The 21,102-nt window shown below is 38.7% G+C and overlaps 1 protein-coding gene across 15 annotated transcripts in view; it reads right to left on the reverse strand.

The window, feature by feature from the left end:
- ROBO2 (roundabout guidance receptor 2) overlaps nucleotides 1–21,102 on the reverse strand; it is a 908,846-nt gene that overhangs the window by 353,194 nt on the left and 534,550 nt on the right. The gene's annotated exons all lie outside the window — the stretch shown is intronic.

Consider the following 21,102-nt stretch of genomic DNA (forward strand, 5'->3'; position numbering starts at 1 on the left):
TTCATCTACCTCCATCTAATGGTTTTATTTTGCTTCATTTTAGAATTATATATCAATTGTTACTACTTAGTTTGTTGTTGTTATTTTAATTATCATCTTCTAAATTATATAAATTTTCCTCTGAAAATAAAAAAAAGAATGGCTAAGCACAATCATATAAAAACATTGTTTCACTCTATAAATTACTTCTTGAAAAATAATAACAGTATCTTTATTACAGTGATTAACCAGTATTTTAAATAATTTTTATTAAAAGGTTATAGGATTAAATACATAAACATTTTGGGGTGTAATTAGTAGAAATGTTCAGACTAGTAAAAACTATAAAATCAAAAGATAAAAATACTAGAACAATCTTAAAAGTAATTGGCAAAATAATAAACTATTTTATGAATAAGTTATTGAAATATAAATCTATTACTGACTGTGAGTATATATACATAAATATAAATATGAGAGTCAGTTTGGCCTAGTAATTAAGGCATTAGACAATAAAACAGAAGACTCAAGAGTTCTAATCCCAATTTGGACATGAAAGCCACCTGGATGACTCTGGGCTATAATGTCAAGCTTGGGCAACAAGTCAGTCAGTCAATTCCTATTGCAATAATGGATCAATAGTAGATCTGAAAAAAAAGCAGACCCTGTACTTGTGGAAAAAAAAACTAGCATATATATATATATATATATATATATATATATATATATATATATATATATATATATATAAATATATATAAATACATACATACATACATACATACATAATACAACATACATATATATGTCTTGGTTGTTCCATTCAGAACACACCTCCACCCAATCAGAACACAGCCAAGCTCCCACCCAATCAGTTCATACCCCCACTGGCAGTTAAAAGGAAGAAACAGCTAAGACCACCATTGCTGCTCAAAGCACGAAGCTGAAAGCACCAGCCTGAAGATGACGAATGGGACTTCGTCGAAACGTCGCCAAGACACTTCCAATTTTACGCGGGAGAAAACCCGAACAGCCAAAGACCTACGTACAAATACCCGCGAAAACCTCAGAAACATATATATATGTTTTTTTTTTTTCCACGTGAAATTGGAAGTGTCTTGGCGACGTTTCGACGAAGTCCCATTCGTCATCTTCAGGCTGGTATTTTCAGCTTCGTGCTTTGAGCAGCAATGTGTGGTCTTAGCTGTTTCTTCCTTTTAACTGCCAGTGGGGGTATGAACTGATTGGGTGGGAGCTTGGCTGTGTTCTGATTGGGTGGAGGTGTGTTCTGAATGGTTAGGGGCTTGGCTGTGCTCTGATTGGCTGGGGGAGTGTTCTGTTTGGTTGTGCTCAGGTTAGTCTGAGTTGCAGAGGGGTTTAAGATTTTGGTCTGCCTTGCTATTTTTTGGCTTCGCGTTCGTGGTTGTGCCTCATCTTCATGGAGGGTGTCAGTTTGCTTCATGTATGGATTGGAGGGCTTTAAAGTGGCTAATGATGCAGCTCTGGTCTGGCTTCTGGTTTGTGGTCGTGCCTCATCATCGGTGTGGCTTTGGGTTTGTTTTTGCGTGGATGTGTGGTGGTGACATCCTGTGTGGTTTTAGTGAGTGTGGAGTCTGGTATCATTTTTGTGTTAGGGAGTCGTTTGTCAATAAGGGCGGGTTTCCAAATGGCTGGTAGGCGGGAGGTATCATCTCACTTGTTCATGCTGTGTGGGCGTTTTTCTATCTCGATGGCTTCTCTGATTATTCTGTTATTAAAATGTTCACTTTTGGCAATGGTTCTGGTATTTTTAAAGTCAATTCATGTCCTGTGGCTTTAAGGTGTTGGACCAGGGAAGATGTTGGTTCCTCTTTTTTGACTGAGTTCTTATGTTCTTCAATGCGTGCACTTATTCTTCTGTTGGTTTGTCCGATGTATGTGGTGGGACAAGTGGTGCATGGGATTTCGTATACTCCTTGATTTTCTAATTCAATTTTATCTTTGGGGTTTCTAAGGATGGTGGATATTTTTCTGTTTGTGCAGAATGCTGTTTTGATGTTGTGTTTATGGAGGATCTTACTGATTCTGTCTGTGGTGCCTTTTATGTATGGGAGGAGGGCTTTGCCGTTTTCTTGTTCTTTGTCTTGCCAGTGGGGGTATGAACTGATTGGGTGGGAGCTTGGCTGTGTTCTGATTGGACACATGAAACAAACAGTGCATAACATCTCAGATAGGATCCTCACCAAAGCCGAAACCAATGTCCTTTCCAAAGGATTCAACTTTGCAGTTGCTCCCAAACACATCCCCACTGAAACCATTATATGTGGAGTTGAAACCAGCCTGACCAAAATCAACCCGACGACGCTAACAGAATCAGACTCGAAATCACCAACATCCTCTGCACCAGCAAGCCACCCAAAAGCAACTTACCCAAGAGGAACAGACAGCACTACGTAACCTGAAAGAAGACACCAGCATAATAATCCTACCAGCAGAAAAGGGCAACGCCACGATGGTTATGAACACATCTGACTATCAAACCAAATTAACCAACTACTCCAAGACTCCACATAAAACCCCTAAATACAGATCCCACCACCTACCTGGAAAAAACCACCAGATCCAAAACAAAAGCCTCCCCCATTAGCGAAGAGATCCAGCAAAGAATCATTCCCAGAGAGAAATCATCCAGATGCCCCAAACTTTATGGTCTCCCCAAAATACACAAAGAAGGAACCCCACTGAGACCTATAGTCAGCTCCATAGGCTCACCTCTACAAAACCTAGCCAAATTTCTCGCCAAACAACTACAGCCCTATGCAGAATCCATCATCTCACACGTAAAAAACTCATTCCAGTTTATAAAGATCATAAAGAAACAAAACTCACAGCTTAGCGACCTACTCGTGAGCTTCGATGTCATATCCCTCTTCACCCAAGTGCCTATCAAAGAAGCCTTGACAGCTATCCAAAACAAATATAACCCCCCCAAACACATCTTAGATCTGACCAACCACAACACATACTTCATCTATAATGGACAAAAATACAAACAAACAGAAGGAGCACCCATGGGATCACCCCTCTCACCTGTCATTGCCAACCTCTACATGGAACACTTTGAAACCCAAGCTCTAGAAAAATCAGATCACAAACCCAAACTCTGGCTCAGATACGTAGACGACACCTTCATAATCTGGCCACATGGGAAAGAAAAACTGGACAACTTCCTCACACACCTCAACAGCCTACACCCCAAAATACAGTTCACCATGGAAACAGAAGCTAACAACCAACTTCCCTTCCTGGATGTCTTAGTCTACAAGAAATCCAATGGCTCCCTAGGACACACCATCTTAGTCTACCAGAAATCCAATGGCTCCCTAGGACACACCATCTTACCAGAAGAAAACACACATAAACTGCTATCTGCACGCTCTCTCACACCACCACCCAGCACAGATCAACTCCGTAGCCAAGACACTCATCTCCAGAACAAAATGCTTAGCTGACGAACAACACCTAAAAACGGAACTACGCATACTCACCAATGTACTAACATCAAATGGATTCCAAAGAAATAAGATTACAAGCCTAATCCAAAAAGAAACCCCCACTAAAATCCAAGACAGAGAACAAGAAAACGGCAAAGCCTTCCTCCCATACATAAAAGGCACCACAGACAGAATCAGCAAGATCCTCCATAAACACAACATCAAAACAGCATTCTGCACAAACAGAAAAATATCCACCATCCTAAGAAACCCCAAAGATAAAATTGAATTAGAAAATCAAGGAGTATATGAAATCCCAAGCACCGCTTGTCCCACCACATACATCAGACAAACCAACAGAAGAATAAATGCATGCACTGAAGAACATAAGAACTCAATCAAAAAAGAGGAACCAACATCTTCCCTGGTCCAACACCTTAAAGCCATAGGACATGAAATTGACTTTAAAAATACCAGAACTATCGCCAAAACTGAACATTTTAATAACAGAATAATCAGAGAAGCCATCGAGATAGAAAAACGCCCACACAGCATGAACAAACAAGATGATACCTCCAGCCTACCAGCCATTTGGAAACCCGCCCTTATTGACAAACGACTCCCTAACACAAAGAATGACACCAGACCCACACTCACTAAAACCACACAGGATGTCACCACCACACATCCACGCAAAAAGCAAACCCAAAGCCACACCGATGATGAGGCATGACCACAAACCAGAAGCCAGACCACAGCTGCATCATTAGCCACTTTAAACCCCTCCAATCCATACATGAAGCAAACTGACACCCACCATGAAGATGAGGCACGACCACGAATGCGAGCCAAAAAATAGCAAGGCAGCCCACCATCTTAAACCCCCTGCAACTCAGACCAACGTGAGCACAACAAAGCCCCCACCCAAACAGAACACTCCCCCATCCAATCAGAGCACAGCCAACCCCCCCATCCAATCAGAACACACCTCCATCCAATCAGAACAGCCAAGCTCCCACCCAATCAGTTCATACCCCACTGGCAGTTAAAAGGAAGAAACAGCTAAGACCATACATTGCTCCTCGAAACACGAAGCTGAAAACACCAGCCTGAAGATGACGAATGGGACTTCGTCGAAACGTCGCCAAGACACTTCCAATTTTATGCAGGAGAAAACCCAAATAACCAAAGAGCTACGTATGTATGTATTCAAAAACCGAAATACAGATCAGCGAGACTGAAGTATTTATTTAAAAACTTAGCTTTCATCAGCATCTGCTAACATCGTCAGAGTTCTAGCCAGGATTGAGAATCAATTCTTATAGTCTCTATAACACCAAGCATTTGGCTAACGAGCATGTTACCGGTCTATTCAGCTCCTGCCTCCCTGTAGTTAATTGCTGTGTTGTTTCGTCCGAAGACGCTTCGTGGTCTCACCTACATAACTGCCACGAAGCGTCTTCGGATGAGATTGCATGAACATTAGTTTGGCCATCAAATGCCATGAGCAGCGGTCCCAAGTGTGGGCTCACACTTTAGAACACAACCATACGTTTAACTTCACTGAGGCCAGGGTCATTGCTCATGATGCAACATGATCCAACAAGCTTTCCATCAACCGGCATATCGAACTATTACCAGCTTATCAGACATTATACTGGTAGCTCTCTTTAAATAAGAAAACTGCGAAGATGAAACAGCCACAGATCGTCACTGATACAAACAGGTCAACAGAGGATCTTATACCTTCCTTAATGGACTTAGGGTCACAGCAGATGATTGAGGGGAGGCAGATGGTGCCGATGAGTGACAGCAGGGGACGTGGAGCCAACATGGACAGGGACAATGACAGCAAGAAGGAACAGCCAGCTGAAACGGCAGCATTGCAAATGTAAATGCCAGAAAAGCAGCAAAATGACTGCACACGGCAGAATACACACTCCACACGGGCGGGGCATGAGAAGAGGAGGGTGCCTAAATTTAAACAGCCGTCAACAAGTGCGACGGAAACAACACAGCAATTAACTACAGGGGGTGGGAGCTGAACAGACCAGTAACACACTCATTAGCCAAATGCTTGGTGTTACAGAGACTATAAGAACGTAATTCTCAATCCTGGCTAGAACTCTGATGATGTCAGCAGACGCTGATGGAAGCTAAGTTTTTAAATAAATACTTCAGTCTTGGTGATCTTTGTTTTAGTTTTTAATATAAATATACCTGAGAATTAAAATCAGTAAAATTAATGAACTCCGGGATATAAAATAGCCTTTTTTATTACTGAGCTTTTGTCAACTAGCTGCTGACATCATCAAAGTTAGGGCTGAAGATTAGGAGAGCCTGTACATACACTTGTATGACTGTTATAACGGTCAAGGTATAGAATGTACATATGACATACTCACAACCCGCTTGCTCACATTTAGTCCCAATAGTTCTGGCTTCAATGTAAAAGGTGGTCTTTGGTTGAGATTCAAAAATCCCACCTCTCAGCTGTTCAGCAAGTAAGTCTCACCCATTCGTCATCTTCAGGCTGGTGTTTTCAGCTTCGTGCTTTGAGCAGCAATGTGTGGTCTTAGCTGTTTCTTCCTTTTAACTGCCAATGGGGGTATGAACTGATTGGGTGGGAGCTTGGCTGTGTTCTGATTGGGTGGAGGTGTGTTCTGAATGGTTAGGGGCTTGGCTGTGCTCTGATTGGCTGGGGGAGTGTTCTGTTTGGTTGTGCTCAGGTTAGTCTGAGTTGCAGAGGGGTTTAGGATTCACATTTTTAGCGTAATTAGTGATCATATACATATACATTTACATATGTAGGTCTTTGGTTATTCGGGTTTTCTCCTGCATAAAATTGGAAGTGTCTTGGCGACGTTTCGACGAAGTCCCATTCATCATCTTCAGGCTGGTGTTTTCAGCTTCGTGCTTCGAGGAGCAATGTGTGGTCTTAGTTAAAAGGAAGAAACAGCTAAGACCACACATTGCTCCTCGAAGCACGAAGCTGAAAACACCAGCCTGAAGATGACGAATGGGACTTCGTCGAAACATCGCCAAGATACTTCCAATTTTACGCGCGAGAAAACCCGAATAACCAAAGACCTACATATGTAAATGTATATGTATATGATCACTAATTACGCTAAAAATGTGAATCCTGGGTAAATCCATATCATAGAAATAAAATAGTCTGAGAACCACGATAATATTAAAACATAAACTGTTTAATATAAAAGCTAAAGTTGAGCTTTCGTCAGCCAGCACTACCGATATCATCATAGGGTAATGCAAGATTGCTGGGAGTCCTTTTTATACTGCCGGGCGGCTCTGCGCCCGGCTCTTTGATCTAGTTATCAGTCCGTCCGTTTTCTCTACTTGGTTTGTTCTTAAAGGGCACACGTCTCTTACTATACTAGTGCTTTCTGGGATTGCTGTTTTCTTTTCCTTGGATCCAATCACTCTCTGTCTACTAGTGTGAGCCAGTTGCTTTCACTCACTTGCCGTCCCCTTTTTTGGTTCTATTCTGGGGTCCGTCTGACCTTCCTTGGTGGAATTGTGCGTGTGTATGCTCGGGGAGGGGGTATGTTGGGTGGATCTGGGCACCTATCAGGGCAGTCTCTGATGGATATGTTCCTGCGTGTGTTCCTTCACTCAGGGATGCTGCCTTTTTCCATGGATATCCATGAGTATACTGATCCACTTCTGGTTGTCCCCTTCATCTTAAGGTCCTTTGCTGCTTGATCATACATTAAGTTTACCCTTCTTGCGCGTGTGCAAGGTCCCATAGCGTAACTTTCCATCACTGACCCGTGGATTTTTTGTTTATTCTCGTGGGTGGAATGACTTGTCTCTCCCCTCGTTAATGGGGATCGTGGTATGGGTGCCCCGTGAGTTGTCATCCAGCCATTCCGTGTCGTTCACCCCCATCGTGATTTTCCTTTGTCATAGGATGGATTAAAGTGTATATATCTGGGGTGTCTAGGGGGGATGTTTCTTGTCTCTTCTCTGTTTCCCTTATACGTTCGTTGTCACACAAATGAGTTATCTCCTCCATTCTCCCTTCCCTCTGATCTCATAAAGGGTGTGTCAATTGCCTTCGTTGTGAACTCAGATGTTGTTGTTCCCATGTCTTAAGTGTTTGGTACGCTGGGCAAAGTTCTATATGGCAATTGATAGAGTTGCCATCAGAAAGCCAGGCTTCCTTAAGTAGGCGGCCTCCCTTGGTGGTGTCTCTGGATATAGGCTGTGCATTGTTAAGATCAAATTCATGCCCATGGTTGGTCATATGGGTCCAAATCTGTGAATACTGTTCCTGTCATTTAACCAGTATAGTAAGAGACGTGTGCCCTTTAAGAACAAACCAAGTAGAGAAAATGGACGGACCGATAACTAGATCAATGAGCTGGTTGCAGAGCCGCCCGGCAGTATAAAAAGGACTCCCAGCAATCTTGCATTACGCTCTGATAATGTCGGTAGTGCTGGCCGATGAAAGCTCAGATTTAGCTTTTATATTAAATAGTTTTTGTTTTAATATTATCCTGGTGCTTGGACTATATATATGTAGGTCTTTGGTTATTCGGGTTTTCTCCCGCATAAAATTGGAAGTGTCTTGGCGACGTTTTGACGAAGTCTCATTCGTCATCTTCAGGCTGGTGCTTTCAGCTTCGTGCTCCTAGAAACTGAAACATACACATACACATACACACACACTTGATTATGATTAATGAGGGGTGAAATATGGCAAAAGAAAATAAAAAGTTATGCCTTTTATGCTGTGTTCACAATATATTATATAATTACATTATATAATACATATAAGTATGATATGCAATGATAATGAACAAAATTTGGCAACTTTCCTGGAAATATTATATTTCAAGGCCACAATAAAAATATGTCGATTTCAAGGCCTCAATAAAAAGATAAGTAAAAAGATCAAGTATATCATCAAAACTGGTGAAACTTATAAGCCAATGGAGTTATGAAGATAGGAAACATAATGCTGTAGAAAATATACCAGATGAACTTGTTGGATATATTCTCATGTTTCTCAAGGTTACAGATTCTCTGAGTTATTGTTATACTTTCCTTCTAGTATCTTAGAGCAGGGCTTTTCAATTGGTGATACGCGTACCACTGGTGGTACATTGGCATATGGCAGATGGTACGCGGCCCTGCCCAGCCTATCCAAGTGTAACAAGGGAGGGAACGAGCCAAAGCGGCACAGCACAGAATTTGCCCTGAGAGAGTCCTCTGAAGCTGCAGGGCGACTGAGGGAGGCAAAGGCCCAGGGATCAAGGCTTCCAGCTCTCCCAGAAGAGAAAGGAGGAGGGAGCAGAGACAAGAAAGGCTATAAAAGGAGGCAGTTTTGGCAGAAGAGGAAAAGAAAAAAGACGCAGCCTTGGGAAGAGGAGTCAACTAGAGCTGCACCAAAGAGAAAAGGAGGAAGGGGGAGAAAGGAGAGATCAAACAGGTCAGCCGCGAGCTGATCTACAACTTCTGTGGCAGCTATCCATGCCAGGCATGCACACAGGTGGCAGCAACAAACAGGCAAGAAATGCAGCAGAGGAGGGGTCGCCCTCCATGAGGAATAAAGAAAGGCAGCCTCAGCTGGAAGTGAGGTACGGAGGAAGGAAGGAAGAAGATGCCAATGAGAAAGAGGGAGGTAGAGAACAGGAGGGATGGAGGGAGGAATGAAGTGTTGGAAGGAAAAGCCGGAGGCTTACATTCCAGCCGGGAGGCTATATCTTTAAGAGAAAAGAAAAAAAAATGAAGAGCCGCCATTTGAAATAGACAAGAGGAAGCCTCCAGCTGCTGTGGCTACTCTAGAGGAGATGTTTATTAGCAGAAGTGAAGTGCCATTTCAGCAGTTCAGCTCTGGATCAGCTGAACAACAAACCGGGAGAGTGGAAGGATTCTTGTGTGATTTTGTGACTTTAAAGTTCTAGGATTTGTGCAATGTGGGCTTTGTGTTCTTAAGGAGTGTTTGGCAATTTCTACTGTGGCTGATAGTTGATATCCCATGTTGGATTTTGGGGTGTGGGGTTACTGGTTCTAATTCTATTGCTCTGCTATTGTTAGTTATAAGTTTTTCTGCATGGGATTTTGAAGTATTTTTGTCCTGGATGGACTTTGCCTGTAGCATTCATTTACTTATGAATGGAGCCATTGGGGGAGGCTGCCTTAGCTGGCAGCCAGTAGTTGCTACATTTATTTTGTTTTTTTTTTCTTAAGTGCCAACTGCTGGTGCCTTAACTTTCCATTCTAGCCAGTAGCTAATTCTTAAAGGGGAATGCCCCTTTTTAAGCTAGTTCCCTCAGCTTGTCTTTTCTGTCTTTTCTGTCTTCCCTGTCTCTGGAGGCTTTTCCTTGTTTGATAAATATATGGAATAAGGAAAATGTGGGGGGGGGTTCAAATTCTTCCTTCAGAAGGAGATGGGAATGAGAAAGAGGGAGGCAGGGAAAGAGGGAAACAGGAAGAGAGGAGGGAAGGAGATTGGAATGAAAGGGAAGGAAGGTCTGAAGGAAGTCCTGCCTTAGCACTTGGCCACCAGCAGTCCTGCCATTGACTTTGCTTGTCAAAAGGTTGCAAAAGGGGATCTCATGACCCTAGGACACTGTGACCATCATAAATATGAATCAGTTGCCAAGCATCCAAATATAAAATCACATGACCCTGGTGATGCTGCAATGGTGATAAGTGTGAAAAATGGTTATAAGTCACTTCAGTGCCATTGTAACTTTGAACAGTCATTAAATGAATTGCTGTAAGTCAAGGACTACCTGTACTTTATCACTTTTTTCTTCTTTTTTTTTGATCATCAAGTTTTTGACACCTTGCTAGGTAGTATTCGAATATTGCCATATCCTAAAAGTGGTACTGTCATGGTTCTGACTAATGAAACACTTCAAAGAACGCTGTTAATATAGGATATTATTGCTTTGACAGATACAATCAGTGAAAAGTTGAAAAGCCCTGTCTTAGAGGACAAGACATTAAGTAAAAAAATCTCTACAGAAGGTAATATAGAAGACGTAATTTGCTGCTGTTTCCTTGGTTTCCTTTTTATAGCCTGCTAGAATTGGCTGTACAATTCATCCTGCTGCACCTGAAGACTGAGCATTTATGTATTCATTCATTCATTCAAAAATTAATATATAACTATGGGAAGCATACATGCAAAAACAGTGTGTGACATTGTGAGACAGTGAAATTGGGGTTGCTGTCTGCATTTTGGAAAAGCAGCTACAATCAGAAATGCTTCTTACACCCTATTTCTGTCAGGCATTCATATATTCCCTCACAACTTTACGCACAAACATCCAATCTGGTGTTCCAGCTGCCTGTGATAATTGTGTCTAGTCTTTAGAAAGCAAAGACTCCTCAAATACATATACTATGTCAAATGTCCACTGCTACATTGCAGTTTTAGCTCTTGATAACCCCATGGCTATTTTCATTTTCTTTCTAAGGTGATGCATTCTCTCTAGCCATGACATCCAACTTCATAAAAAATGACACCAGTAACAGCTTTCAATCTGATTTTTCTGAGGAGTTTATGGTAAATATTCACCACCTGAAATCTTCCAATTACTTCACTTCCATTGCTTTGGATTATCACTGGATACATAACTGGGACTTACCATTTTTTTCTGTTCTCCAACAGTTCTTAAAAGCCCTTAAAGTTTATCCTATCACCAACAACGAGATCTCACCAGCCCCAAAGTCCACAAAAAGTGCATTATACTGCTCATTTGACAAAATATTCAACTCCAACCAAGTAGAATCCTCTTCAACAGAACTGGAGCTCCAATTTTGCAACCAATCTTTGGACTCACTGAATGATGGACAAAGAGAAACTCTCCTGATGTGTTAGAACATTGCTAGTTGAGAGGCCAGATAAGATGATTTCTACTTTTGGGACTTAATTCATAAATATATTTATCTTGTTACAGGAGAACACATGGCATTAGTTTCTAGACTGAATTTATCCAAATGCAACAATGAATTATAAATGTCTTTTTTCCCTTTATAGGTTGCTTTCTTTAGCAAATACCAGTTCATATTACTGGAAAAATATTTTTCTCAACCCACTTGGGAACCTGGGTCATATGCTAACAGATAATTTTGATACCAGACTTGGCAATAACAGTAAGGCTCTCTTATTTTAGTAACCATATTTTTCCCCACAGGAGCCATCCTAGAGGTCAACTGCACCACTCTAAGGATCAGGGTATCACAAAACAGGCTAATATCTATTATGTATTGCCAAAGGACTTAGGCATTGTTTACTAATGCAATAGCAGATGGTGGCCTTAATGGTGAGCTTACCTACTGGTGGGACCCAAGGATCCAATAAAATCAATTATGTCCTAACCTCACACAACTTTTCCCATCTAGTATTTTCATTTAAAATTGAACTATGGCCAGATAGTGACCACTCATGCTATTATTTCACCTGGATCTTAGTTCTCACCTGATTTCCCTTACCAACTTCACTCAGGTCATGAATAATGATGCAGATACAGTCACTTCTCGAATTAAATAATCTGCATGAGTAACCCAATTATTTTTCTTTTGCTTCAGTACAGTCTTCAAATTACACAGGGTCTTCATTGACAGTTCAACATCTCTAGAAGCTTATGCTAGATAGAATGCTATATAAAAATCACAGGGTATACCAATGATCTATGAGCAAACCCTAGAATCTTAGGAGAAATGCAAAGACTGCAAGCGAGAGTAGATTTAATGATATCTTTCAAATCCAACAGCCATCACAGCATTGAGAATTGACTATTAATTATTAAAAGATTTAAAAATGGAATAAAAAAGAAAAGAAAAACATTGATACATACCATTTAGGAATGACTTTTCCAATCTATGAGGAGTAATTATGCCACTTTTCTGAGAAGATATCTCAACTCCTCAAAGACAGTCTGACCAGAAGTAAAGATTCCACCCAAGAAGTGGATAGTTTTTCTGTAAGCAAGATAGCTTTCATTTGCTCTTTGTCTCAAGCTATCCCTCCAAACAGCATTCTCTCTGGCATCAGTCTCTCATTTGAAAATTGTTAATCAATCCATTAAAAAACAGAAAAGTTGCCAGTAGTGAAATGATATACTGTCAAACTGCTAAAAAGCAACATCAGTTGGAGGTCTTCCCTTCTGGCCTCCCTGTTTCTATATATTAATAACACATGCCAAATATGAAAGAATGACTCCGGAGGAAGTTGTTTTACTCATTCTTACATTGGAGTATACTCTGTTTAATTAAGATGTTGTATAATAAAGTAGTCACACAAGGTAGATGTGCAGATATCTCAATTACAAATTAACAGCTATTTAGCTCAATGGTCATTGTTTGAATCAAAGCAGGATCTCATTTCTCCAAAGTTGACAATTTTATGCTTGATTATTTCTTTAACTCATACTGCCTTTACAAATGATCTATGGGCTCTAGCACATTACTGTAGGGGGAAAGGGGGCTTACAATACACTAGTCTAAATCATGTGGGTTTTTTTCTCCAAAAATATTTGATGCCATAAACAATAATAATACATACAAAGGTTCATCCTAGAAATAAATAGAATGATTTAACATCACACAACCTTTGTGGCCTCAGTACAGAAAACAAGGAAGATGTGATAAAAAGTTGTACTTCACTATGATGGAATATTAAAAATACTGCACAAACTTTTTCCCCATTTTGTTTGATATTACTAAAAAACCTAACCAATTTCATCATTTTTGTGAATATTTTTATTTTAGAAACTTTGAATAAAAAGCTTTGCCAACCAAAAAAAGGAAACTATTCAAAGAATATTATTTTCTTTAACAATCAATTTAAATTCACAATTGTTATGGTGTTATTTGGAGCCAGAATCAAAACAGAACATTGGCAAACTCAGACCTTTCTACTATTCGTTTCTCCTTGGTAAAAGCAATGTATTCATCATTCTGTTTTAAAGGCACTTGACTAAAGCTATTCTTTATATCGCACATTGTCACTAATGTAGCCAATGAATAACTCTCAACACTTTTGTTGTTGTTTCTCTGAGTAGACTAACAACAGCTTAGTTTTACTCTCTTTCTGTTGAATGGCTTGGAGAAGATGATGAAAAGGAACACTTCAGTAAAACAAAAGTTTTGGAAAGAAAAAGTTAGAACAAAGTAGACATAGTGCAGACAACTTGTGATTCATGACTCATACTATGCTGTTTCCCTTTTCACCCCAATATGCTCTTTGATTTTACTACTGATTATGAAGCCAGACCACTGCACTTCTCTTAGCAACCAATATCACATGAAAAAAGACATGTCATTTACTAAAAAGGGAACAGAAGAATTTACGATCATACAAAGGCAGATCATGTTCTCCTGCATTTGATTCCAGACAATGATTGATTTTTTTAAAAAAAAAATAATAAACAGCCAAAACTTTTAGTCAACATTAATTTTAATTACAGCAACAAAATGACTTTTTAGCAGACATACAATATTCAATTCTTATCCTAGATTATTTTCAAGTTATCAAAAATAAATTTAACCTACAAATACCTACAAAAGCCACAAGCAAGCTGCCCTTATTAGTAATACTATCACAGAGGGAAAAAAATCCAACACTGAAGTAACTGAATCACTTTGAACCATAATACCATTCCTTTGAGAGTCCTTTGTTTTGAAGCATCTGATGCAATGGAAATATACAAGTGCTAACATGTTTGTCACTCCTTCAAAGATATAGCAACTAATAATTTTAAATTATAAACAAGAGTTAAAACCAGATTCAAATATCCTATCCAATGTTCTACTGCTATCTTTAATTACATTTTGTTTTAAGGGTTAAAAAATGTTGTTTTATATAATATAAATGGCAAATTATTTTTCCTGTCTGGTTTACCTGGAAGGACTGACAATGCAATAGTACAGTGGTGGCAAACCTATGGCATGGGTGCCAGAGGCGGCACTCAGAGCCCTCTCTGTGGGCATGTGCGCCGTCGCCCCAGTCCTAGGCCTTCAGCTGGGTTTTATAAAACCTTTTCGCTTTAGGACTCCGCTGCCATGTGCAAAAAAAAAAAAAGGTTCAGTCGATTTCAGCTTCTTACGGGAAAAAAAAATCTTGCAAAGTTGGAATTGATTGATTGAACTTTTTAATCCCACCCAGTCTGCCATTACCACCGCAGTCATGCCCACCCAATGGGCCACATCCATCCAATGGCCACACCCACCCAGCACTCGATGATGCATAAGTGGGTTGCAGTTTGGGCACTCGGTCTCTAAAAGGTTCGCCATCACTGCAATAGTATGTTTCAACTTTCAGAGGTTAGTTCAAGATATAGGAAGGAATGAAAGAAAATTACTTTAAAGAGGCAACAGCAGATGAAATGCTAGAAAAACTTATCATTCCAAGCAATCCAGAAACTATCTCTGCATTAATGTTTGGGCAGTAATGGTACTAATAGAATAACTCCACATGGCGTTATAGTGGAGCAAATCTAAGATGGAAAGTAGCCACTGCTCTAATTGGGTTCCACCTTTCAGCAAAGATCAGAGTGTTTGAAATTCAAACCAAATAACTGACATAACTAGCTGAGTTCTATTAACTACTCAGGAAAAGTTGCACTGATGTAAAAAGTTTCTTTATATTATTAAGGACCTAGCCATCTCAATTATGAGTGTTCTACTAGAACCCCCTATCTGAAGCTAAAACAGTGCTACATTGTAAGAAAAGGACATTGTCCAAATATCTGACTTAATAGTTCTGAATCTATCCGCCTAACTACGGACTAGGTATGATTAGCTTTTATAATCAGTATCTATCACAAAGCATACTAATCCTCTACCATTCACCATTAGCAATTATTATTTATTCAGCTTTCATATCACATTTTCTGATTCTTTGTGGAAAGAATTGGTTACAGATTTCCAAATCACATATTTGTTGGATCTAAGAAACTATTACTGGTACTTCAGAATGCAGGCCTCATAGCTATTCATCAATTCTTCAGTAAGTACAACTTCCTACCTTGCCTGCCAACATGCTGATTGTGTTGATGTGTGGAAATGGATAAGGACAAACACTTCCTCCATTAGTGCTGAACTGTACAATCAATCAATTTTATAAGCACTGACTCCCAAACATCACAGTACTATGTCAAATATGGAACTTCTGTGAAGGAATTTATAAATAAGCACTTAGGAAAAGGCTTTATTTGCCTGCTTCCTCCTTCCCATCATTTATCCTATTTATTCTTCAACATATAGTTCATAATTGCCAGTTCCTCAGTGATGAAACCATTAAAGAACACCATCATCTTTCCCTCTTTTCTGGACTCTTAGACAACTGTAGACTTTTTACCAATTGGACTTTGAGTTGGGGGGGGGAAGATTTGCACACAAAGAGATCATGAATATTTAACTCCCATTAATTCCCATCATAGGAAATTTGAATATGCAACAATACCCTTCAGGTTGATATCATTTATCCAGTCCTTATATAATTTATAAACTATACAGTATTTAATGATTTATAGATTGTAACCTCAACTGTAAATGAGAAAAATATGCCCATGTTGGCTATTTCAGATACTGTATCAAAAGGAATTTCAAAAGTAATTCAGATAGATCTAGTTCAACTCAAATCAATCTGTCGTGGATATCCCCTGCACTTTAAAAGACAGAGGGTATTTTCTGGACTCTGATAATTTTTACAGTAGATTTATTCCTAATTTCAATGTACTAATCATACTCTTTACTTGCCTTACCAAAAAATAGTTTATTTAAATGACATTCCAAGGCTTCAAGCACTTCTCAGTCCTGCCCTCCTTTTTTGCATTTTTATAATCCACTCCAGAGTTGAAGCGAAAATTCTCCTGTAATAATTCCTTACCAGATAGCTCCTTCTAAGGTTTACACAATTACATCTTTAAAAAAAGTTGCTGGCCATGAAGCAAGATTTTCAGCACTGCTACCATTTTTAAGTGCAAAACATTCTGAGGTCTGAAGTGACTACAAGAACTTATAAAATTTAGCAATTCTACACAACTCATATAGTGCCAAGTAATAATTGGGAGACTACTAGGATGATTTTGAATCTCACAAAATTTACCATTCATTACAGAATCTAAGTTGTTTGCTTGACTTCAATCTCGGTTATCAACTAGTAAGAATTCAAATGCAAAATCAACAGTGTATCTACTTGAATAAATAAAAGAGTATTTAAAAAAGAATAAATTCTTGCAAAATTAGTTTCACTTTTTCAGCCAGTAGACTGTATCAGTAACACTGTAAATAACCTGTAGATGATATTGGTCTATGATTTCTTGTTAAAGTCCATTTTTGTCTCTCTTTAAGTATTAATACTATATCAAGTTCTTCTCAACTCTCTAGTATCTTTCCTTCCTGTAGGACAGAGATCATTATATTTTGTAAATTTTGCAAAAGTTCATCCTCAAAACATTTGTAATAAGAAACTGATAATCCATCAGATCAAGGTGTGTTTCCTAATTTAATATTTTTTCAATATTAAGATAGTTATTCAGAAAGTTATCTAATGTTACAATCCATTCATAATCAGTTTCTGTTGCTTTGTAATCTTCAGTAAATTTTGTTTCTTCAGGTAATCACCTATTTTTTTTTCAGAGATATGCCACTTGCATTATACATATTGGAAAAATATTGATGCAGAGCTTTCTGCATGGCCATACTATACAGTATCTTTCTCTTGTAATATCAATATCATTTTTCAAAATCAAATATATATTTTTATAAGAGCAATAGGACAAGAGAATAACATATGGAAACCATTGCTTCTCTCTTCTCTAGGCCTACATCTGCCACGATGTCTTGCCATGTTTCCTTAGATGCCCAAACAGGTATGATAGTGTATGAAAACAGGCAGACAATTCTGTCTGTAGTTTTACATCACACCCACCCTATTTATGCCAGTAGAGTATGAATGAAGCTTGATGTTCCTCCTGATGGCAGGAGACAATTTGCACAAACACAAATCTGGATGTGCCATCATATGACAGATTAAATCAGTGGTTCTCAACCTTTTTATACCGCAACCCTGGTCATAAGAATGCGCCGAGCATGTGCCGTGCAGCGCGCATGCATGGCGCCGCCCCCATGCGCAGCGCGCATGCGCGGAGCCGCCCCGAGGGAAAAAATGGCGGATCGCGTTGTTTGGCGACCCCCGTAAAATGGTCGTTCGACCCCAAATGGGGTCGCAACCCACAGGTTGAGAACCGCTGGATTAAATAGAGACAGAACAAGAATTGGCAATGAGCACAACTAATTTTATGTTTTCTGCCAGCTCAAGGATAGATTGTTAGCACATTAATTCAGCTAAGGGAAAAAAGTCTGTGTTTCAATTTGGGAGATACTAAAATTGCTATCACCAAAATGAATGATCTTAAGAGACTCACTATAACACTTTGGTATTCTAGTTCTCCCTTTCCCCCACCTTTTGGGGGGGAATTTGGAAATGCAAAATCCATATAACTGTATGATAGAAGGAACAATCAAATTCAAGCCTGGGCCCATGTTCATAGAATGACAGCTTAAAAGAAAGAAATATTTTTAGAAACCTTCAAAATAGGGAGCTAGCTGCATTCTTACAGAGTACATTAAGGAAAGATTGCACTCACGGGTAGTATTCAACTATTTTCAGTTTTTAAAAAATAAAGCAAATATATGCACAGCTCTAGTTATTTATTTTTTTAATGAAACAGGAAACCTTAGTCAGAGTCCTGCTTTTTAAATTAAGACTAGAACTGGAAGTGAACCAAAATAGACTACTCCCAAATTGACTTAGGGCACAGATAATGATTTAATGAGGCCAGTTAATAATATTTTTATTTTGTTTTATTTTAAATACCTCTTCTACCATCATAGCAGTCAACTTGTTAAAATAAAAACAAGGGGAGGGGAAGAATGTGTACAGAAAATTCAAGCAGCATAGTACCAAGATATTGATACAGGTATACTAAAAAGAATTAATTTGTAAACAGGAAGCAGATTTTTTTGTTAAAGAAAAAAAATAATCCAAATAAATTTAAATTGGAGAAAACAGCTTATTTTGTGGATCCATATTTAAATATGGAGGGGTTGTGCAAAATTTCTAAATATTTTAATTGTCTTGTACAAATATATTGTTTTTACAATCTTTCAAAAAATAAAAATGTAACAGTAGAATTAGAATTGTTCCTCTTTCAAAGGCAAATATTGATCTTCATAATGCAGCTTGCTGAAAAGAGAGCATCAGTGGGACAGCGGCCAAAAGGTTCGAATAAAAAGTTATATTTCACAAAGGAAATATACTTACACTTTAGAAATAAAAATATCCTTTTCTCTAGGTATACATTGGAGTCAAAATAGTAATGTTTCAAACATGAACGTTAACTGTATGGCACAAAATGAGCTCTTTTCAATTTTCAGCATCATAGCCCCGAAGCTATTGAAGAAGTTTCACACAGAGTATCCAGTTAAGCCAAATAAATGCAAACTTGTGTTTTCTACCGCCAGGAACTCACTTATGCTTAAAAAAGGCCGGATGTCAGAATCCAATCATATTTCATCTTTAATTATCAAACTAGACTGTCCAATTCTGCCTAGAAACTTTTCATTTGAAGAGTGAGAGAAAGTGCAGAACAAAATTATTTCATGGCCCTCATTCTTAAAGTTCACATAAGAGCTGAATGCTGAATGTGTGTTTAGAACACTTTTAGCTATTACGTTTGTATCCAAAAGTTATACCAAACTATATTAACGTGTTGTTATCTTTGCCTGATATGTAAAATCTGAGTCTATCTTCCAGAGTGAAGAAAGAATTTTGGGGTGGGATTGTGATACTTGAAACTATCACTGGAAGGGGGGTTGATTGGGTGGGACTACTGGGGAACCCTTAAAACCTTGAATGGGAGAGCTTGAACCCCAAGTCCTGTCTAGCATGCCTGCAACCATTTTCTCTTAATAAAGGATTCCTGTTGGAAGAATTATTCCAAGAGTTCTGTCTTCTTAAGATGCAAAGTGGGGTGGGTCCTTACAGTTGGTCACAGTCAGCCAGATTTTAGACTGGATTTGGCATTTTCATCCACCTATCTAAATAAAATGATCAAATAGCTTTTTGAGGTAGATTATAACTATTTCAGGCACTCAGTCACAAAAATAGATTGATATATGGCTCTGGAACACTGAGTCTCCCAGAGGACTACAATGATGCCCACAACATTATCTACACTCTTCCATGAAGATTATTTCTCCACCAACTTACCCTTCTTTGTTTGTTTCTTTTTATTCCAGCCTGTAAACTGCTCCTTGCCTGCTTGCCATTTCTTTGGAAACTTTGCTCTGCATGCTTACATTCATTCACATTAGCAACAGAAGGCCTCCAAATTAGTTGGAGAAAAGACCCCTGGTGGTTAAGATTTGTCTAAGCAGAGTCATCTTCTATCAGGGCTTGAAGGAGTAAATGTTGGTAATGGAAAGATGAAGAAGAAATCAGAAGAGTCAGGTGAATTCTGGGACATAGAAAAGGAAGAGATACGCCCTTGGAAGGGAAAGGAAGGAGCAAGGCAGAAAGAACAGTACTGATTATAATCTATACTTCTTTACCATTTATGTGCTATTTGTGTACTTTCCATTCCCTTGGGCATACATTTTCATCTCTCTTTTTCTACACGTGTATGAGTTTATTTCCAAGGACAGAGATGAAAACTGGTTGGCTGATAGCAGAAACACAAAAAGTATGTTTTTTTTTTTAATGAGTTAGAACAAAAAGAGTTCACATGATTTTTTTCCCCCGGCAGATTTTTTATCAGGTTCTTGGGAAGATTTGGAGGTCTCTACATCAGTTATATTGTAATAATAAGACACTTGTTCAGGATTTCAACCTGGTATACTACTGACACTCTCTCTAATGCATATGCTTACAAGAAAAGCAAGTAATTTCTTTTTGATCTAAGAAGTTGCACAAATACGTTTATGCCAAATATAAAATACTTATTAATTATACCATAGAGATTGAATCACCTTTTTTAATGCCATGTCTATATTTCTAATTCAACAATGGCTTGTCTGCTTTTTAAACCAAATTAATTTTACCTGTAACCCTGAGCAAAGTCAAAATGTATATTCACAGAGCTTAACATCACTGTTTCTCAAAATACATGCATTTATTTTTGTACTCTGTATTATTTCTCTCCACATGGACCAATGAGTATGCTAGTCTCTTCTGTTTAAAAAAATTTAAAGCGCTTCAAGTTATGATCTCCATGGAAGAAAACTTGAATAAATTATGCTTTGCTGATGTCCTTCCAGCAAGCTAGTTAATTGCATTTGTTTCCTATATCTCTAAACAGCCTGGTACATTAATTACATTCTGTAACACCAGGCTCCTGTGATTCATTCTGTCACTTCCACTGAGCACTTTAATTGTATTCTTCCTCGCTACCTACAATTTTAAGCACTGACTAATAAGTACATTTATTTGTAGCTTGATATCTTCACATTTTATATATATTTTCAGTGTGTGCCTTATGTAAAGTGGAATACTTCTTTGGAAAATATATGCATTATATAACCATAATATATAGTTGCATAGCCACCACTCTTAGAAGAGTTTTTTTTGCTGCCGTCTTTGTTGACAGGGTGTGGTGGG

This window comes from Crotalus tigris, unplaced genomic scaffold, assembly GCF_016545835.1.
Source record: "Crotalus tigris isolate CLP2741 ecotype Arizona unplaced genomic scaffold, ASM1654583v1 scf7180000017672.2133156, whole genome shotgun sequence".
In the NCBI taxonomy this organism is placed as follows: domain Eukaryota; kingdom Metazoa; phylum Chordata; class Lepidosauria; order Squamata; family Viperidae; genus Crotalus; species Crotalus tigris.